Raw genomic sequence first — 20,758 nt, 5'->3', positions numbered from 1 at the left:
GAGAGGATTCATCCTCTTGGATTGTTCTAAAACAAGAGGTAAACTAGATGGGTCATTTATGTCAATACCTCAAACCACTTTTACCCCTGTTGATATGATGCGTGATATGTGCCATTTTGTGTGTGTGTGTGTGTGTGCACGTGAACTGTACGCCAAGGTGTGTGTGCACTGTACTGTTCACACGTGTGATGTGTATTTCTGTCGTTTTATTTTCTGCCTTTTAAACATGATGTCAAAACACTGTGTCCAGCAAGAACACAAGCAGTGTAACTTTCCCACCTATATCAGTATTACGGACCAATCAGCCTTCTGTCCATGGATATTAAATATATCCTGGCCTCACTTCTTCAAGGCATTATCAGTGTTAAAAATGTCTGGATCGGGGATTTGGTTTTGAGGGTGAAATCCAAGATGGCCGCACTTCAGTTTTTTTTTGAGTCAGTGAGAGCGTACCGTGAGGGTTCGAGAAAGAGAGTTGGTTAAACCTCTTTAAAGAACTTTTGTGCCAAATGCAATTAGTCTTTGCATCTCTTTTTGTTTCTTGTCTCGTTGAATCAGCACAAGATGTGTGAATCAGCAGTGTAGTCATTCATTATCAGTGTTCCTGTGTGGTTTGTTTTTGGAGGAGTGTGTCTCTCTGTAGATGCGGTGGTTGTCAGGTTGTAACAGTTCTCTACTTGTAGTGCCTTCACTAGGTATCTCTACTCACTTACAGGGCTAACACTAGCTGATTCTTTTAATCAGGACAAAGAGAGTAGAGGGGGGGAAATCATGTCTCTTTCTACCTTTTTTGATGCCCCCAAACTAACTCCTCACTCGCAAACAGATTTTGAAATGAATTTAAAAGCAAAAAAAAAAAAAAAGTGTTTTATTGGAGTAGAGCTATGTGTATCTAACCAACCTTTGGCTGTTTAACGTGTACACACACACACATAGTTCCGTAAGTCTCTGGACTTCGTTAGACAGTGTTTCCACTTCCTGTTTACTACCACAGCTTTATAATCTTTAACGTCCTCATACTCATACCTATAACCACTTGATGTCGTTTAAACCTTTTAAAAACTATTTAGAGTGTTTTTACCACTTTAGGCCTCTACTGTCGTCGTCCTTGTTGAACCGTGTATTAAAACAACATTTCCTAAATCAACTTCGATGTCTGGTTGGTTCTTTGCTTTGGGTAAATGGACCCAGTGGAACTGTAGCAGATTCTTCTGTGTTACTAATAAACTAGAACAAGTCCACTACTCTCCTATACTTAATCATATGTTGTTTGACAGGGATCATGTGTAAATTATTTTTTTGGGGTGTAGTTGATTGCACCAGATTGGAGACATCGGTGAAAAGGTAGAAGTCGGAGGTAGACCTTTTGAGAAGTGAAACTACTGTCCTTTTGAGTCTCTACTGTTTTCCCTCTGCCACACAGCTGTTGGTGTTTTAAGAGACACACACACACACACACACCCCTGCTTTCCTGGAAATCAAAACAGTCTCCCTGCCAAATGAAAGACAGTCCCGTTTAAGCCAATCAGGCGTAAGAGGTGAAAGGGAAAGTCCAGAACAAACTCCATTCCTTCAATAAAAGGAGGGAACTTGATTCCATTTGACTTTCAGTTGAGTTTGTTTCAAAGAAAGACGCTGGAAACGGGGCCCTTTTCCACCTCATCAGCTTTAACTCACTCAGCTGTTCTCCAGTAGACTACTAACAACGCATGTCTCTTATTGATTAGGTTAATCAATTAAGTTGATGCATATGTAACATAACTTTAGACCGTCTATCGTCCCTACCCGGCCCGAATCAGGGACCCATTGAAACGCTATTTAGCGCGCACCACTGCTAACTAGCTAGCCATTTCACATCGGTTACACATATACAATATTGATCTAAAAGTCCTTGTACTTTTATCCAGGAGACAGACTTCTGACAAAAACACAATACATTAGACTTGTTTATGGTTGGTATTTGTGATTAGCATGTGATGCAGCTTCCGTGGAGCTGTAACCTGAATACTGTAGATTTGACAAGTATCCTTTTAATGTTGTACAATATAAAAACATACAAACGACAGCATACAGATGCACAGAAACATTCACGTCACCCCTGCCCATTCCCCCATCTCCAGCGCCCGCATCACTCTCAGCCACATGTCCTCAAACTGCACGGTTTGGTTTCTCTCTGTCGCCCACACACTTTCAACATTTAGATAAAGCAGTTGAACTTTTCATTTGTGTAAAAAAATGAGATTTTTTTTTAGGTAGATGTTTTTTCAAGATGATTGACCAGAAAAGTCCAACCCAAATGTATCACATTTCTATCCGGCCCGCGCTATGATTTGGGTCGTCAATTCATTTTGGCATGCTTCCATACAGCCGGTGGTTGGCGGAGCTGAGGATGTTCCGCTGCGCTACAAGTCACAGCGAGCAATGCCAATGTGCTGCACGCCAAACGGTAGTGCATTGCCACACACACACACACACACACACTAGCCAGCCACTGCGCTGTATCATATCATCACTAATGGCACTGACCGAATCTTCTACCGGACCGAAGTTTTAACTTGTAGGCTAAATCTCCGTGCCAAGTTACGATTCCAACGGATCGTTGCTGTAGCCTACAGAAAACGTCATCATGGTTGTCAAAAAGTTATAAGATAAAGGGTTCACACGCAGGTAGGTTTACTTTACTACTAAAGGACGATGGGACACACAAGCGAGTATAAATTAGTCAACAGTTGAGTATGAAATTACAGCCTGATGCGCTCGCGTCGGTGAATTCAACATCAATCAGCTGCTTTCGTGTGTGTTGTTTACCTGGCGCAGTAGAGGGGAAAGTGTACAGACACAGTCCTAGCTTGGCTATTAACATGTTGCAGTCTTGGCTTCGGTTTTTAAAGATTGACAATGAATAACCAAAATACAAAACCTGCATCAAAACACCATGCAAAGGAGAAACAGGCTATGGCAACATTTTGAGCAGTAGCCTAGGCTGGCACCTCAACTACGGCAACATTTTGAGCAGTAGCCTAGGCTGGCACCTCAACTACAATACATTTTGAGCAGTAGCCTAGGCTGGCACCTCAACTACGGCAACATTTTGAGCAGTAGCCTAGGCTGGCACCTCAACTACAATACATTTTGAACAGTAGCCTAGGCTGGCAACTCAACTACAATACATTTTGTGCAGTAGCCTAGGCTGGCACCAACTACAATACATTTTGAGCAGTAGGCTGGCACCAACTACAATACATTTTGAGCAGTAGCCTAGGCTGGCACCCCAACTACAATACATTTTAAGTGCACCATACAACAATGTTGCGTTCAATCGTACCAGTGATCCCCACAGTGCAAAAAAAATATAACCATATTTTAAGTTTAAATGTTACAATAACCTAGCAACGTTTTTGTTACTTGGAGATCATTAAATACTATTTGATTAGGGTCGCAGCATATTATGGACATCTGAACGCATAGCGGCAAAGGCTGGACAAATATTATTGATATCTTATTTTAATATGTAAAAAATGCTATATACAGCAGTCAGTGTATATTTATAAAGTGACATATTTTCATCTAATAGAACAATGGCCAGTTTGGATCGCAGTTGTATCCACGTTATACATAATAACATACTGGGCTATGTCTGGCCTGCGAATTCGTTTTTTTTCTCTCAATATATGGCCCTTGCGCTCATTGAGTTTTACACCCCTGATCCAACCGGGTCGAGTATCTCACTGCACCCTCATATGTCATGTCTTGAAATATGCATTGAAGACAGATTAAAAGGACATTTACAATGTCATACATTGCCAACTTTTTAACTCTGCCGATAACTTTTGGACTTTATAGCATTCCAATTTATTTATTCTAGGCAAGTCAATTAAGAACAAATTCTTGTTTTCAATGACGGTCTAGGAACAGTGGGTTTAACTGCCTTGTTCAGGGGCAGAACGACAGATTTGTACCTTGTCAGCTCAGTGGTTTGAACTTGCAACCTTGCGGTTACTAGTCCAACGCTCTAACCACTAGGCCACCAGCTTATTGAGTTATTGTTAGTTTTACACGTTTATTTATATATTTTTTAACCTTTTATTTAACGAGGCAAGTCAGTTAAGAACAAATTCTTATTTACAATGGACGGCCTACACCGGACGACGATGTTGTAGGTATTCCACTAGACACTCTAATGTACTTGTCCTCTTGCTCAGTTGTGCACCGGGGCCTCCCACTAGTCATTCTATTCTGGTTAGGGCCAGTTTGCGCTGTTCTTGAAGGGAGTAGTACGAGATCTTCAGTTTCTTGGCAATTTCTCGCATGGAATAACCTTCATTTTTCAGAACCAGAATAGACTGACGAGTTTCAGAAGAAAGTTATTTGTTTCTGGCCATTTTGAGCCTGTAATCGAACCCACAAATGCTGATGCTCCAGATATTCAACTAGTCTAAAGGCCAGTTTTATTGCTTCTTTAATCAGGACAACAGTTTTCAGCTGTGCTAACAAAATTGCAAAAGGCTTTTCTAATGATCAATTAGCCTTTTAAAATGATAAACATGGATTAGCTAACACAACGTGCCATTGGAACACAGGAGTGATGGCTGCTGATAATGGTTCTCTGTACACCTATGTAGATATTCCATTTAAAAAAATCTGCCGTTTCCAGCTACAATAGTCATTTACAACATTAACAATGTCTACACTCTATTTCTGATCAATTTGATGTTATTTTAATGGATTTAAAAAAAACAGTTTCTTTCAAAAACAAGGACATTTCTAAGTGACCCCAAACTTTTGAACGGCAGTGTAAGTATTCAGACCCTTTACTCAGTACTTAGTTGAAGCAACTTTGGCAGCGATTACAGCCTTAAGTCTTCTTTGGTATCACGCTACAAGCTTGGCACACCTGTATTTGGAGAGTTTCACCCATTCTTCTCTGCAGATCCTCTCGAGCTCTCTCAGGCTATTTTCAGGTCTCTCCACAGATGTTCTATTGGGTCTGAATACTGATGTAAATGTGACATTATGAATACATTTACTAAAAAATTAAAATACTTAAACCTCTTCACTTTGTCATTATGTAGTATTGTGTGTAGATTGAAGAGGAAAGAAAGTAATTGATTCAATTTTATGTGGAAAAAGTCAAGGGGTCTAAATACTTCCCGAACTAACAGAGGGTTCAAAACATTACGGACACCTGCTAGTTCCATGACATAGACTCACCAGGTGAATCCAGGTGAAGATTATGATCCCATATTGATGTCACTTGTTAAATCCACTTCAATCAGCGTAGAGGAAGGGAAGGAGACGGGGTTAAAGAGGATTTTTAAGCCTCTAGACAATTGAGACACGGATTGTGTTAAAGGGTGAATGGGTGTACGGTAGTAGGTGCCAGGCGCACCGGTTTGTGTCGAGAACTGGGCGATGATGCTGTCTTTTTCACGCTCAACAGTTTCCCGTATCAAGTATGGTCCACCACCCAAAGGACATTCAGCCGACTCGACACAACTGTGGGAAGCATTGGAGTCAACGTATGCCAGCACCCCCCCCCCCCCCCCCCCCCGTTGAACTCTTTAGACACTTGTCATTTTGAGATATATTCTTTGGTTGTCAAAATTGTCCACAAGAAATGTAAACGGACATTTGTGTAAATACTATATACACTGCTCAAAAAAATAAAGGGAACACTTAAACAACACAATGTAACTCCAAGTCAATCACACTTCTGTATATGAATATTTCATTCATTCAGATCTAGGATGTGTTATTTTAGTGTTCCTTTTATTTTTTTGAGCAGTGCATTTTCTTCTGTATTGTTTACGTTTTCTATCAAGTTAATAAAGAAATGGTGTTAACTGTGAATGTGTTCTATTTTTCCTCTGTTCAACTAGCAAACCAAATGTCACCACAGTATAATGAGTCAATATTGACGCAAAATGCAGAGTGGGATGACTTCTTGATGTCTTCTTGAGAATAACCAAAAGGAGGAATACATTAAACACATTTGGAAATCATGATCAGTCTTGGTAACAAATATGACTTCATGTAACATGCAATAAAAACTTTATAAACAGATGCTTCACAAAAAAATGACAACAATATATTACATATATTACATTGGGGCGGCAGGGTAGCCTAGTGGTTAGAGCGTTGGACTAGTAACCGGAAGATTGCAAGTTCAAATCCCCGAGCTGACATGGTACAAATCTGTCGTTCTGCCCCTGAACAGGCAGTTAACCCATTGTTCCTGGTCCATCATTGAAAATAAGAATTTGTTCTTAACTGACTTGCCTGGTTAAATAAAGGTTAAAAAAATAAAGCATGACAGCCGCCTGAGATCCAGGAATTTTTAATTGTTTATTATTATTTAAATTTTTTACACCACGTAAGTTTTTGTGGTGAAAATAAACATACTGCGAATATACATTACCAGTCCAAAGTTTGGACATGTCACGCCCTGACCATAGTTTGCGTTGTATGTTCCTATGTTTTGTTTGGTCAGGGTGTGATCTGAGTGGGCAATCTATGTTACATGTCTAGTTTGTCTATTTCTATGTTTGGGCCTGATATGGTTCTCAATCAGAGGCAGGTGTTCGTCATTGTCTCTGATTGGGAGCCATATTTAGGTAGCCTGTTTGGTGTTGGGTTTTGTGGGTGATTGTTTCCTGTCTTTGTTACACCAGATAGGGCTGTTTTCGTTTTTTTGCACGGTTCTTGTTTTTTTTTGGGTTCATTTATCATCTTCATTAAAGATGTATAAAAAATAACCACGCTGCGTTTTGGTCCGCCTCGCCTTCAACAGAATAATCCCGTGACAGGACATATTAACATACTGATTCAAGGGTTTTTCTTTATTTGTACTATTTTCTACATTTTACTATTTTCTAGATTCTTCAAAGTAGCCACCCTTAGCCTTGATGACAGTTTTCCAAACTCGTGACATTCTCTCAACCAACTTCATGTGGTAGGCACCTGGAATGCATTTCAATGAACAGATATGCTTTGTTAAAAGTTAATTTGAGCCAATCAGTTGTGTTGTGACAAGGTAGAGGTTGTATACAGAAGATAGGCCTGTTTGGTAAAAGACCAAGTCCATATTATGGCAAGAACAGCTCAAATAAGCAAAGAGAAATGACAGTCCATTATTACGTTAAGACATGAAGGTCAGTCAATCCAGAACATTTCAAGGACTTTTAAAGATTCTTCAAGTGCAGTCGCAATAACGATCAAGCGCTATGATGAAACTGGCTCTCATGAGGACCGCCACAGGAAAGGAAGACCCAGAGTTACCTCTGCTGTGATGAAACTGTCTCTCATGAGGACCGCCACAGGAAGACCCAGAGTTACCTCTGCTGCAGAGGATAAGTTAGTTAGAGTTAACTGCACCTCAGATTGCAGCCCAAATAAATGCTTCACAGAGTTCAAGTAACAGACACATCTCAACATCAACTGTTCAGAGGGGACTGCTTGAATCAGGCCTTCATGGTCGAATTGCTGCAAAGATAACACTACACTACTAACGGACACCAATAAGAAGAAGAGACTTGCTTGGGCCAAGAAACACGAAATGGACATTAGAAATGGACATTAGACAAGGGGAAATCTGTCCTTTGGTCTGATGAGTCCAAATTTGAGATTTTTGGGTCCAACCGCTGTGTCTTTGTGAGGCGTAGAGTAGGTAAACTCATTCATATATGGTTTCCACCGTGAAGCATGGAGGAGGAGGTGTGATGGTGTGGGGATGCTTTGCTGGTGACACTGTCTGTGATTTATTTAGTATTCAAGGCACACTTAACCAGCATGGCTACCACAGCATTCTGCAGCGAAACGCCATCCTATCTGGTTTGCACTTTGTGGGACTATCATTTCTTTTTCAACAGGGCAATGACCCAACCCACTTCCAGGCTGTGCGAGGGCTATTTGACCAAGAAGGAGAGTGATGGATTGCTACATCAGATGACGTGTCCTCCACAATCACCTGACCTCAACCCAATTTAGATGGTTTGGGATGAGTTGGACCGCAGAGTGAAGGAAAAGCAGCCAACAAGTGCTCAGCATATGTGGGAACTCCTTCAAGCATTCCAGGTGATGCTGGTTGAGAGAATGCCAAGAGTGTGCAAAGCTGTCATCAAGACAAAGGGTGGCTACTTTAAAGAATCTCAAATATAAAATATATTTTGATTTGTTGAACACTTTTTTTGCTTACCCCATGATACCATGTGTGTTATTCCATAGTTCTGATGTCTTCACTATTACTCTACAATGTAGAAAATAGTAAAAAAATAAAGACTTGAATGAGTAGGTGTGTCCAAACTTTTGTCTGGTGCTGTCACGGGCGTCCTCCTCTTCATCTGAAGAGGAGAGGCGAGATGGATCGGAGGACCGAAATGCGGCGTGGTATGTGTTCATCATTAATTTTAATACAGAAAACACTGAACACTGAAACCCTATACAAAACAATAACCGAAATAACAACCGTGAAGCTAATGAGAACTGTGCTGACACAAGAAATCAACATAGACAATCACCCACAAACAAACAGTGAAACCCAGGCTACCTAAGTATGATTCTCAATCAGAGACAACTAATGACACCTGCCTCTGATTGAGAACCATACTAGGCCGAAACATAGAAATCCCCAAATCATAGACTGCCCACCCCAACTCATGCCCTGACCATACTAAATAACGACAAAACAAAGGGAAATAAAGGTCAGAACGTGACAGGTGCTGTATATATTTAAAGAAATATGGGTATTTTCTTTGTATTGTTTGTGCAATGTCCGTTAGGACTCGGTTGATAATAAATATGAAACATGTAGCATAACAGTAGATGGGGACAGAAGGTGAAAAAACATATTGAATTCTGATGTCCATCAGTGACGTATGCAGAAATTGCTGTGTAAAAGTGACTGGGCCAACATTTTCTAACAAAACATATCCCGACCTAATTCAGTGAAAATTTAACACATAACATATAAATGTGACCAAGAATAACCACACATTTCCTCTGAACCGTTAGTGGCCTATTGACAAGTAAAAGTAGCACAAAATACACAAGTTACAACAACTTGTAACGCCACTCACAAAAAAAACAGGCTGATGATCCCAGTCTAAACCAACAGAATGAAATACATCATAGACACAGCGCATGAGGTTCATGTTTGGGGAACTCCGCCCCAGAGGAACAGTCTTTAGGAGGATACGGGAAAACATTTTATAAACACTTTTCATGAAATTATGCGACATTTGACATGTAACGGAGACATGATCAGAATCTTTCATAGCCCACTACAAAAAGGACGCCTACACTGCTGACACTGACGAACTGAAATCAATAGAAATGACTTTGTCTTGAATACAACCATTTAATTATTAGATTTGGAAATGGGAGACCACACACTGTAGGCCTATTGTACAACATGACGTCCTGCACTGAAGGGGGAAATTACTGTTTCAAACATTCCAGGGGAACTGACTCATCCGATGAACTCCGCTGTGCCAAGAAATTAATCCTGGTGTTTCCTATTAATGGAAACAAATTACAGTGTTGTTGGAAAGTATTCAGACCCCCAATTCTACACACAATACCACATAATGGCAAAGCGAAAACCGTATTTTAGATATGTTTGCATAAAAACATTAAAAAAACGTTAAATACCTTATTTACAGTGCCTTGCGAAAGTATTCGGCCCCCTTGAACTTTGCGACCTTTTGCCACATTTCAGGCTTCAAACATAAAGATATAAAACTGTATTTTTTTGTGAAGAATCAACAACAAGTGGGACACAATCATGAAGTGGAACGACATTTATTGGATATTTCAAACTTTTTTAACAAATCAAAAACTGAAAAATTGGGCGTGCAAAATTATTCAGCCCCTTTACTTTCAGTGCAGCAAACTCTCTCCAGAAGTTCAGTGAGGATCTCTGAATGATCCAATGTTGACCTAAATGACTAATGATGATAAATACAATCCACCTGTGTGTAATCAAGTCTCCGTATAAATGCACCTGCACTGTGATAGTCTCAGAGGTCCGTTAAAAGCGCAGAGAGCATCATGAAGAACAAGGAACACACCAGGCAGGTCCGAGATACTGTTGTGAAGAAGTTTAAAGCCGGATTTGGATACAAAAAGATTTCCCAAGCTTTAAACATCCCAAGGAGCACTGTGCAAGCGATAATATTGAAATGGAAGGAGTATCAGACCACTGCAAATCTACCAAGACCTGGCCGTCCCTCTAAACTTTCAGCTCATACAAGGAGAAGACTGATCAGAGATGCAGCCAAGAGGCCCATGATCACTCTGGATGAACTGCAGAGATCTACAGCTGAGGTGGGAGACTGTCCATAGGACAACAATCAGTCGTATATTGCACAAATCTGGCCTTTATGGAAGAGTGGCAAGAAGAAAGCCATTTCTTAAAGATATCCATAAAAAGTGTTGTTTAAAGTTTGCCACAAGCCACCTGGGAGACACACCAAACATGTGGAAGAAGGTGCTCTGGTCAGATGAAACCAAAATTGAACTTTTTGGCAACAATGCAAAACGTTATGTTTGGCGTAAAAGCAACACAGCTGAACACACCATCCCCACTGTCAAACATGGTGGTGGCAGCATCATGGTTTGGGCCTGATTTTCTTCAGCAGGGACAGGGAAGATGGTTAAAATTGATGGCCAAATACAGGACCATTCTGGAAGAAAACCTGATGGAGTCTGCAAAAGACCTGAGACTGGGACGGAGATTTGTCTTCCAACAAGACAATGATCCAAAACATAAAGCAAAATGTACAATGAAATGGTTCAAAAATAAACTTATCCAGGTGTAAGAATGGCCAAGTCAAAGTCCAGACCTGAATCCAATCGAGAATCTGTGGAAAGAACTGAAAACTGCTGTTCCTCACTGAGCTCGAGCTGTTTTGCAAGGAGGAATGGGAAAAAATGTCAGTCTCTCGATGTGCAAAACTGATAGAGACATACCCCAAGCGACTTACAGCTGTAATCACAGCAAAAGGTGGCGCTACAAAGTATTAACTTAAGGGGGCTGAATAGTTTTGCACGCCCAATTTTTCAGTTTTTGATTTGTTAAAAAAGTTTGAAATATCCAATAAATGTCGTTCCACTTCATGATTGTGTCCCACTTGTTGTTGATTCTTCACAAAAAATACAGTTTTATACCTTTATGTTTGAAGCCTGAAATGTGGCAAAAGGTCACAAAGTTCAAGGGGGCCGAATACTTTCGCAAGGCACTGTATGTACAGTTGAAGTCGGAAGTTTACATACACTTATGTTGGAGTCATTAAAACTCGTTTTTCAACCACTCCACACATTTCTTGTTAACCAAATTATAGTTTGGTCAGTTAGGACATCTACTTTGTGCATGACAAGTAATTTGTCCAACAATTGTTTACAGACAGATTTCACCTATAATTCACTGTATCACAATTCCAGTGGGTCAGAAGTTTACATAAACTAAGTTGACTGTGCCCTTAAACAGCTTGGAAAATTCCAGAAAATGATGTCATGGCTTTAGAAGCTTCTGATAGGCTAATGGACATAATTTGAGTCAATTGGAGGTGTACCTGTGGATGTATTTTAAGGCCTACCTTCAGACTCAGTGCCTCTTTGCTTGACGTCATGGGAAAATGAAAAGAAATCAGCCAAGACTTCAGAAAAAAATTTGTAGACAGGATTGTGTTGAGGCACAGATCTGGGGAAGGGTACAAAAAAATGTCTGCAGCATTGAAGGTCCCGAAGAACACAGTGGCCTCCATCATTCTTAAATGGAAAAAGTTTGGAACCACCAAGACTCTTCCTAGAGCTAGCCACCCGGCCAAACTGAGTAATCGAGGGAGAAGGTACTTGGTCAGGGAGGTGACCAAGAAACCGATGGTCACTCTGACAGAGCTCCCCAGTTCCTCTGTGGAGATGGGTAAATATTCCAGGTAGGCAAGTTGAGAACACCTTTATTTAACCAGATAGGCCAGTTGAGAACACCTTTATTTAACCAGGTAGGCCAGTTGAGAACACCTTTATTTAACCAGATAGGCCAGTTGAGAACACCTTTATTTAACCAGGTAGGCTAGTTGAGAACACCTTTATTTAACCAGGTAGGCCAGTTGAGAACACCTTTATTTAACCAGGTAGGCTAGTTGAGAACAATTTACAATTGCGACCTGTCCAAGATAAAGCAAAGCAGTTCGACACATTCAATAACACATGGAGTAAAACAAACATACAGTCAATAATACAGTATAAACAAGTCTATATACCATGTGAGCAAATGAGGTGAGATAAGGGAGGTAAAGGCAAAAAAAAGGCCATGGTGGCAAAGTAAATACAATATAGCAAGTAAAACACTGGAATGGTCGATCTGCAGTGGAAGAATGTGCAAAATAGAAATAAAAATAATGGGGTGCAAAGGAGCAAAATAAATAAAGTATGTAAAATAAAGTATATCACAGTATGGCCTTAGAGATACGGATAAAAAATGAAATGCTGGGTCTCTGGAGGATACAAGGTCGTTACATCAGGTGCTTTGCCACAAAGGGACAGTCCTTTAACCTCCATGCATGCTATTTGTTCATGAATGATTTCTGAAGCATCTATGTAGGCCTTATAAATGGCTTATGAAGGCCTTCATTAAGCCTTTATGAAAAGTTGTGATTCGTTTCAATTGGGACCCCAAAAGTATATCCCATTCCCAACAACACGTTTCCAAATGAAATAAATTTCTCAAGGCCAATTGATACGTGGACAATGACTGACGCGGGTCGTGACCCCACTATCCGAGGTTGTCTCACGTGATGTTGGGATATTTCCCGCATACCACATACTTGTACATGTACGAAACAGGAAACATATAAACACCCACTATTTGATATTTGATCATCATGAAAGGGTTTGTTCTACTTTCATTCATCTCGTCACTCTCTCTATGCCCAGATAAAACACACAATGTACTGTAATGATGAGGGTTACCCAGGGTTCCCCAGTGGTGGGGGGGGGGGTTCCTTTCCTAGCTGCTATAAAATGCCTTCACACACTGTGTGCGCTTCATTTGTCCTTGGTAAAAGAAAAGCCAGTAGTATTTCAGACCTCAGGATTTTATTTATCAACTGGTCAAAATGAAGGGATTGATTGTCGTCGTGGTTTTGGTGACACTGATGATTTCAACTGATGGTAAGACCAGTGCGATATGTTATGCGATATGTTAATATGTTATGCGATATGTTAATATGTTATGCGATATGTTATATGATATGTTATACGATATGTTATATGGCGGCAGGGTAGCCTAGTGGTTAGAGCGTTGGACTAGTAACCGGAAGGTTGCAAGTTCAAATCCCCGAGCTGACAAGGTACAAATCTGTCGTTCTGCCGCTGAACAGGCAGTTCTTAGGCCGTCATTGAAAATAAGAATTTGTTCTTAACTGACTTGCCTAGTTAAATAAAGGTAAAAATAAAAATAGGAAATGCTGTTATAATGTGATGTGTTTTAATAACCGACAATATTTCATATCATAATGTAATTGTTTTAATAATACACTATAGCAGTTGTATACAGTATGTATTCATAAAATAAATTAAATATATATACACTTTTAGCTTCCTTGATGTGAATAGTGTCCATTTTCAGTGTTTCTGTTTTCTGTTTGCTCAATAACATTCACAAAATGCTAAAGTACTGTTTCTGAAACGTGCCATAGAGTGCATGCTAAAGTACTGTTTCTGAAACGTGCCATAGACTCGTTTTGTCTCCTGTTTCTCACAGCGTTCCTGATGCACAGCAGACAACGTTGCCTCTGTCTGAAAACACGGGACCGTGTGAATTCCAGTAACATAGTCCAATCCACCGTTCATCCGAGGAGTGCAATGTGTGACCATGTGGAGATAGTGTGAGTTTTTCTCATTTACACTCTACATATCTTATGCACGTACACCACCGTTCAAAAGTTTGGGGTCACTTAGAAATATCCTTGTTTTGTTTCATTTTTTCGACCATTAAAATATCCTCAGAATTGATCAGAAATAGAGTGTAGATATTGTTAATGTTGTAAATGACTATTGTAGCTGGAAACGGCTGATTTTTAATGGAACATCTACATAGGCGTACAGAGGCCCATTATCAGCAACCATCACTCCTGTGTTCCAATGGCACGTTGTGTTAGCTAATCCAAGTTTATCATTTTAAAAATGCTAAATGATCATTAGAAAACCCTTTTGTAATTATGTTAGCACAGCTGAAAACTGTTGTCCTGATTAAAGAAGCAATAAAACTGGCCTTCTTTAGACTAGTTGAGTATCTGGAGCATCAGCATTTGTGGGTTCGATTACAGGCTCAAAATGGCCAGAAACAAATAACTTTCTTCTGAAACTCGTCAATCTGTTCTTGTTCTGAGAAATGAAGGCTATTCCATGCAAGAAATTGCCAAGAAATTGAAGATCTCGTACAACGCTGTGTACTAGTCCCTTCACAGAACAGCGCAAACTGTCTCTAACCAGAATAGAAAGAGGAGTGGGAGGCCCCGGTGCACAACTGAGCAAGAGGACAAGTACATTAGAGTGTCTAGTTTGAGAAACAGATGCCTCACAAGTCCTCAACTGGCAGCTTCATTAAATAGTACCCGTAAAACACCAGTCTGAGGCGACCCCCGGGATGCTGGCCTTCTAGGCAGAGTTGCAAAGAAAAATGCTGATGCTCCAGATACTCAACAAGTCTAAAAGAAGGACAGTTTTATTGCTTCTTTAATCAGGACAACAGTTTTCAGCTGTGCTAACATAATTCCAAAAGGGTTTTCTAATGATCAATTATCCTTTTAAAATGATAAACTTGGATTAGCTAACACAACGTGCCATCGGAACACAGGGGTGATGGTTGCTGATAATGGGCCTCTGTACGCCTATGTAGATTTTCCATACAAAATCTGCCGTTTCCAGCTACAATAGTCATTTAGGAAATTAACAATGTCTAAGTGACCCCAGACTTTTGACCGGTAGTGTATATCTCACTTAAATTGCCTGTGATGTGCCACTATAATATGTATGCCAATATATGTTAAATTGCCTGTGATGTGCCACTATAATATGAATGCCAATATATGTTAAATTGCCTGTGATGTGCCACTATAATATGTATGCCAATATATGTTAAATTGCCTGTGATGTGCCACTATAATATGTATGCCAATATATGTTAAATTGCCTGTGATGTGCCACTATAATATGAATGCCAATATATGTTAAATTGCCTGTGATGTGCCACTATAATATGTATGCCAATATATGTTAAATTGCCTGTGATGTGCCACTATAATATGTATGCCAATATATGTTAAATTGCCTGTGATGTGCCACTATAATATGTATGCCAATATATGTTAAATTGCCTGTGATGTGCCACTATAATATGAATGCCAATATATGTTAAATTGCCTGTGATGTGCCACTATAATATGTATGCCAATATATGTTAAATTGCCTGTGATGTGCCACTATAATATGAATGCCAATATATGTTAAATTGCCTGTGATGTGCCACTATAATATGTATGCCAATATATGTTAAATTGCCTGTGATGTGCCACTATAATATGAATGCCAATATATGTTAAATTGCCTGTGATGTGCCACTATAATATGAATGCCAATATATGTTAAATTGCCTGTGATGTGCCACTATAATATGTATGCCAATATATGTTAAATTGCCTGTGATGTGCCACTATAATATGTATGCCAATATATGTTAAATTGCCTGTGATGTGCCACTATAATATGAATGCCAATATATGTTAAATTGCCTGTGATGTGCCACTATAATATGTATGCCAATATATGTTAAATTGCCTGTGATGTGCCACTATAATATGTATGCCAATATATGTTAAATTGCCTGTGATGTGCCACTATAATATGTATGCCAATATATGTTAAATTGCCTGTGATGTGCCACTATAATATGTATGCCAATATATGTTAAATTGCCTGTGATGTGCCACTATAATATGTATGCCAATATATGTTAAATTGCCTGTGATGTGCCACTATAATATGTATGCCAATATATGTTAAATTGCCTGTGATGTGCCACTATAATATGAATGCCAATATATGTTAAATTGCCTGTGATGTGCCACTATAATATGAATGCCAATATATGTTAAATTGCCTGTGATGTGCCACTATAATATGTATGCCAATATATGTTAAATTGCCTGTGATGTGCCACTATAATATGTATGCCAATATATGTTAAATTGCCTGTGATGTGCCACTATAATATGAATGCCAATATATGTTAAATTGCCTGTGATGTGCCACTATAATATGTATGCCAATATATGTCATTATGTAATTATGCAACATACAGTATATGCCACTACACTGAGTACAATGTTTCTAGATTTTCTTGGCATATTAACTTATGATGTGGTACTTTTGAATAGTTCATATGTTATTATTATGTAAGTACTATTTTACCGTGTAAGTAAACACCTGGCCATTTCTGTCATTAAAGTACTTTTCCTTAACAGGGTGCAGTTGAAAATACCATCAAAATATATCTGCCTGAATCCAGACTCTAAAATGGGCAAGAGAATACAGACTAAGTGGAACCTGAAGAACTGAGCCAAACATGATAACACAAACTATGTGATGATGATATAACTGACTGTACTGACCAAAAAGTACATGTAACTATGTTGTCTTTCTCTGCAGTTTCAGGTAACTTTACTTCTTCCACTGACAATGCAATTAGAAAGTGTATTTCAGAGCTACAGGGTAATGCACAAAGCTCGTAACAACATTCTAGAAAATCTCTGCTATGACAAGCCTGTAACAACATTCTAGAACATCTCTGCTATGACAAGGCTGTAACAACATTCTAGAACATCTCTGCTATGACAAGCCTGTAACAACATTCTAGAACATCTCTGCTATGACAAGCCTGTAACAACATTCTAGAACATCTCTGCTATGACAAGCCTGTAACAACATTCTAGAACATCTCTGCTATGACAAGGCTGTAACAACATTCTAGAACATCTCTGCTATGACAAGCCTGTAACAAGATTCTAGAACATCTCTGCTATGACAAGCCTGTAACAACATTCTAGAACATCTCTGCTATGACAAGCCTTTAACATCATTCTAGAACATCTCTGCTATGACAAGCCTGTAACAACATTCTAGAACATCTCTGCTATGACAAGCCTGTAACAGCATTCTAGAACATGTAATGGGAATTGAAATGTTTGTGCTTTTCTTATAACTAATGTCTGTGTTCATGCAAGTGACTGACTGAAGCAATTCTCACTAACAGTATCTGCAATTTGGCAGTACGCCCAGACCTTGTTTTGAGAACGAAAGATATCTCAGTTTCAAGGTCTCAGCGCAGAGAGAAGAAGCCTCGTGAGGTATTGGTCTGTCACATGTTAAGAACCAGCATTTGTCATTCACATGAATGAAAAAAAACGGTAATGATTAATTAAGTATGCTAAATCATGCACATATAATTTGTCTGTGTATAGCTGTATATAAGAAAACTGCTGGGACTGCCCCAGGAGAGCTCCTGATTGACATGTGTACTATGGTGCATTGATTTGGTTGGAACTTCTCCAGCTTGCTGTCAATAAACAATGATTAATATTAAGACTGACTTTGAGTGTCCCTGTGTAAGAATTTCCAGAACAAACATCTCCGGTAAGACCTGATGAATTTATATCTTTCAACAGATACTATAAGACTTCCTCCCTGTACAGGATTCAACAGAGGAACGGATCTCTAATTCAGATGCTCTGATGTGGAACAAACGGAATACGAAAGGCAGACACAACAATATAAAACTGGATTTGTTTGCAGCAGCCTTGCCTTAAAGGTCATAGGTTAGCTTTTGGGATCCGTTATTAGTTTAGACTAAGTCAATTATGTAAGGTATAATTAAATTGTTATTTCACAAGATTTTTTGGGTTGTTGAATTGTACATAAATGTATTTCTTGTTGGCTTGGTTTCCTTGTGTAGCATAAAGGAAGACCGTTATCACATGTAAAACCGTTGCCCCTAGATCTGGTCTTGGACCAGGGGACAATTGTAGAAAACACTGGTATCTCAACATCATATCCACAATAAGCCCTTTTGAGCTTTAATGATCTGAAGGCAAGGTATATGGTCATGACTCCATTGTTTGACAGGTACTTTCTAATTTCCCCCTCCCTCCCTCCCTGCCTCCGTCTCCCTGCCTCCCCCTCCCTCCCTGCCTCCGTCTCCCTCCCCGCCTGCCTCCATCTCCCTCCCTGCCTCCTTCTCCATGCCTCCATCCCTACCTGCCTCCGTCTCCCTCCCTGCCTCCTTCTCCATGCCTCCCTCCCTACCTGCCTCCGTCTCCCTCCCTGCCTCCCTACCTGCCTCTGTCTCCCTCCCTCCCTCCCTGCCTCCGTCTCCCTCCCTGCCTCCGTCTCCATGCCTCCCTCCCCGCCTGCCTCCATCTCCCTCCCTCCCTACCTGCCTCCGTCTCCCTCCCTGCCTCCCTCCCCGCCTGCCTCCATCTCCCTCCCTCCCTACGTCTCCCTCCCTGCCTCCTTCTCCATGCCTCCCTCCCTACCTGCCTCTGTCTCCCTCCCTGCCTCCGTCTCCATGCCTCCCTCCCCGCCTGCCTCCATCTCCCTCCCTCCCTAATTTTGACAGGTGTATTATTCTGTATAAGATTGGTTTACCTGTTGTCAACCGAGATATCATTATCACTCAGGTCAAACTGCTTCCTGTATCAAGGTATTTACGCCCACACATGGACATATATTTGTGTTAGCTGAGCAAGCTATTACACTGAGCAAAAATATGAACACAACATGCAACAATTTAAAAGATTTTGCTGAGATACAGTCAATTGAAATAAATTCATTAGGCCCTAATCTATGGATTTCACATGACTGGGAATACAGATATGCATCTGTTGGTCACAGATACCTTAATAAAAAGTTAGGGGCGTGGATCAGAAAACCAATCAGTATCTGGTGTGACCACCATTGGCCTCATGCAACGAGACACATCTCCCTCGCATAGAGTTGATCAGGCTGTTGATTGTGGCTTGTGGAATGTTGTCCCACTCCTTTTCAATGGCTGTTTCGAAGTTGCTGGATATTGGCAGGAACTGGAAAACTCTGTTGTACACATCAATCCAGAGCATCCCAAACGTGCTCAATGGGTGACTTGTGTGGCGAGTATGCAGGCCATGGAAGAACTGGGACATTTTCAGCTTCCAGGAATTGTGTACAGATCCTTGCGACATGGGGCCATGCATTATCATGCTGCAACATGAGGTGGATGAATGGCACGACAATGAGCCTCAGGATCTCATCACTGTATCTCTGTGCATTCAAATTGCCATTGATAAAATGCAATTGTATTTGTTTTTCGTAACTTATGCCTGCTCATACCATAACCCCACCACCACCATGGGTCACTCTGTTCACAACGTTGACATCAGCAAACCGTTCGCCCACACGACACCATACACGCTGTCTGCCATCTGCTCGGTACAGTTGATACCGGGATTAATCAGTGAAGAGCACACTTCTCCAGCAAGGCCAGAGGCCGCCAAAGGTGAGCATTTGCCCACTGAAGTCGGTTACGACGCCGAACTGCAGTCAGGTCAAGACCCCGGTGAAGACGGTGAGGACGCAGATGAGCTTCCCTGAGGCGGTTTCTGACAGTTTGTGCAAACATTCTTTGGTCATCAGCTGTCTGGGTGTCTGGTCTCAGAAGATCCCGCAGGTGAAGAAGCCGGATGTGGAGGTCCTGGGCTGGCGTGGTTACACCTGGTCTGCGGTTGTGTGGCCAGTTGGATGTACTGCAAAATGTTCTAAAACGATATTGGAGGCGATTTATGGTACAGAAATGTACATTAAAGTATCTGGCAACAGCTCTGGTGGTCATTCCTCCAGTCAGCATGCTAATTGCACGCTCCCTCAAAACTTGAGACATCTGCGTGACAAAACGGCTAATTTTAGAGTGGCCTTTTATTGTCCCCAGCAGAAGGTTCACCTGTGTAATGATCATGCTGTTTAATCAGCTTCTTGATATGCTACAGCTGACTGGTGGATGGATTATCTTGGCAAAGGAGAAAGGCTCACTAACAAGGATGTAAACACATTAGTGCACAACATTTGAGAGAAATTAGCTGTTTGTGTGTATGAAACATTTCTGGGATCTTTTTTTTCAGCTCATGAAACATGGGACAAACACTTTACATGTTGCATTTATATTGCTGTTCAGCATAGTTCTTACATCTATTTTAAATTGATTTTTTTTTATCGTAGTTGTATTTTTTTTAAAAATCTGTATTGTGCAATGCTTTAATCAAGCACCAGAGGTCAAGTTGTCAAGTGTAAATATCGTAACATTGATCAGCCCGGATCAGTAATGGTGTCAAATCTGATTCAAAAGTCGAATTAGCACTAGAAAGATGAAACGTCATTGCTCGAGCAAACGCTGAGTTGAGAGAAGAAAATGGTCGAGTGAGAAGAGGCTGGGTCCCGCGGAGTGCACAGGCCAGTCAAGAGCACAAATTGGACTTGAACGCTTGCAAGTGTGTCAGTACATTTTGTATTTTTTTTATTTAATCTTTATTTTAACAGTACATATAGAACTGTAAGAAAAAAAAGTGATTCAAACGTATATTTTTATTAATTTTGAACGTATTAAATTGTCCACCAGCAATAGTCACTTGTTATTGTCAAATTTTCGCTCACAATTTCTCAAATAGCTTTCTCT

At 40.3% G+C, this 20,758-nt stretch overlaps 1 long non-coding RNA gene across 2 annotated transcripts; it reads left to right on the top strand.

The window, feature by feature from the left end:
* The first annotated feature begins 2,485 nt into the window (after positions 1–2,485).
* On the top strand, positions 2,486–17,596 carry LOC139410583 (uncharacterized). 2 transcript variants are annotated; one of them, XR_011634515.1, is made up of 3 exons: positions 2,486–2,667; positions 13,763–13,886; positions 16,524–17,596. It is a non-coding gene; the product is annotated as an uncharacterized lncRNA (long non-coding RNA). The 2 variants fall into 2 exon arrangements; XR_011634516.1 differs by lacking the exon at positions 2,486–2,667 and adding an exon at positions 13,065–13,170.
* Positions 17,597–20,758: the final 3,162 nt, after the last annotated feature.

Source organism: Oncorhynchus clarkii, chromosome 6 (assembly GCF_045791955.1).
Source record: "Oncorhynchus clarkii lewisi isolate Uvic-CL-2024 chromosome 6, UVic_Ocla_1.0, whole genome shotgun sequence".
Lineage (NCBI taxonomy): Eukaryota > Metazoa > Chordata > Actinopteri > Salmoniformes > Salmonidae > Oncorhynchus > Oncorhynchus clarkii.
This window is presented reverse-complemented; position numbering and strand designations above follow the sequence as displayed.